This window comes from Furipterus horrens, unplaced genomic scaffold (assembly GCF_987537825.1).
Source record: "Furipterus horrens unplaced genomic scaffold, mFurHor1.1.pri manual_scaffold_5, whole genome shotgun sequence".
Taxonomy (NCBI): domain Eukaryota; kingdom Metazoa; phylum Chordata; class Mammalia; order Chiroptera; family Furipteridae; genus Furipterus; species Furipterus horrens.
Genome location: NW_028327175.1, coordinates 117,490,987 through 117,493,365, shown reverse-complemented (window position 1 = coordinate 117,493,365; position 2,379 = coordinate 117,490,987).

Here is a 2,379-nt window from a genome sequence, read left to right as displayed (position 1 = left end):
AACGTAATAATATTTGTCTCATAGGAATACCAGAAGGAGAAGAAGAGGAGCAAGATATAGAAAACCTGTTTGAAAAACTAATGACAGAAAACTTCCCTAACTTGATGAGAGAAAAAGTCATGCAAGTCCAGGAAGCACAGAGGGTCCCAAGGAAGATGAATCAAAGCAGGCCCACTCCAAGACACCTCATAATTAAAATGTCAACATTCAAAGACAAAGAGAGAATTCTAAAAGCAGCAAGAGAGAAACAGTTAATAATGTACAAGGGAGCTCCAATGAGGCTAGGATCAGATTTCTCAACAGAAACTACAAGCTAGAATGGAATGGCCAAAAGCATTCGGAGCAATGAAAAACTAAGGCCTACAACCAAGAATACTCTACCCAGCAAGGTTCTCATTCAAAATGGAAGGTGAAATAAGGAGTTTCCCAGACAAAAGAAGGCTAAAAGGATACATCTCCACCAAACCAGCATTGCAAGAGATGCTAAAGGGTCTTCTTTAAAAAGATGAAGAAATGGAGAGAGACAGGGAGGAACACAGGTACAAAGTCGAAAAAGTGACAATGAATAAGTACCTATCAATAATGACCTTAAATGTAAATGGATTAAATGCACCAATCAAAAGACGTAGCATAGCTGAATGAATTAGAAAGCATGACCCACATATATGCTGTCTACACGAGACACACCTTAGAGCAAAAGATCTACACAGACTGAAAGTGAAGGGATAGAAAAAAATATTTCAAGCAAATGGACATGAAGAAAAAGCTAGGGTAGCAATACCTATATCAGACAAAACAGATTTCACAGCAAAGGCCATAAAAAAAGACAAAGAATAACATTTCATAATACTTAAGGGAAAAGTCCATCAAGAAGTTATAACCCTTGTAAACATATTATGCACCCAACATAGGAGCACCCAAATACGTAAGGAAAAATTTGGAAGACTTCAGGGAGGATATAGACAGCAACACACTCATAGTAGGGGATCTTAAAACCCCATTGTCAACAATGGACAGATCTTTGAAGCAAAGAAACATCAAGGATATTGAGGCATTGAACAACACTAGATCAAGTGGACTTAGTTGATATATATAGAAGTTTTCACTCCAAAGAAGAAAAATATACATTCCTTTCAAATGCACATGAAACATTTAAAAAGATAGACCACATGGTAGGACACAAAACAAGCCTCAGCAAATTCAAGAAAATTGAAATTATATCAAGCATCTTCTCAGATCACAATGCCTTGAAACTCGAAATCAACCTCAAGGGAAAAACTCAAAAACATTCAAACTCATGGAGAATAAATAACATGTTATTAAATAATGAATGGGTTAACAATGACATCAAGAAAGAAATCAAAAAGTTTCTGGAAACAAATGATAATGAACACACAACAGTCCAAAACCCATGGGATACAGCAAAAGCAGTCCTGAGAGGAAAGCTCATAGCAATACAGGCCTACCTAAAAAGGATAGAAGAATCTCTAATAAAAAATCTAACCCTACAGCTACAAGAACTGGAGGAACAACAACAAACAAAGCCCAGTGCGAGTAGAAGGAAGAAAATCATTAAGATCAGAGCAGAATTAAATGACCTAGAGACTAAACAAACAATTCAAAAGATCAATAAAACCAAGAGCTGGTTCTTTGAGACGATAAACAAAATAGACAAGCCTTTAACCAGGCTCATCAAGAAAAAAAAAGAGGACTAAAATAAATAAAATTAGAAATAAAAAAGGAGAAATCACAACCAATACCATAGAAATACAGAGGATTGTAAGAAATTATCATGAACAACTGTATCACAAGAAATTTGACAACCTAGATGAAATGGACAAATTTCTGGAAACATATAATCTTCCAAAACTGAATCAAGAAGAAGCAGAAAGCCTGAAAAGACTGATAACAGAGTGAAATTGAAGCAGTAATCAAAAACTCCTGGCACACAAAAGTCCTGGACCGGATGGCTTCACAGGTGAATTTTACAAAACATTTAGGAAAGAACTAACTCCTATCCTTCTCAGACTATTCCAAAAAATTCAAGAAGGGGAAGACTCCCAAACTCGTTCTATGAAGCCAGTATTACCCTAATTCCAAAACCAGATCAAGACACAACAAAGAAAGAAAACTACAGGCCAATATCACTGATGAACACAGATGCTAAAATCTTCGACAACATATTGGCAAACAAGGTCCAGCAACACATTAGAAAGATCATACACCACGACCAAGTGGGATTCATTCCAGGAATGCAAGGATGGTTTGATATTCACAAATCAGTAAGCGTGATACACCGCATAAACAAAATGAAAGACAAAAACCGCATGATCATATCAATAGATGCTGAAAAAGCATTTGATAAAGTACAACACCCAT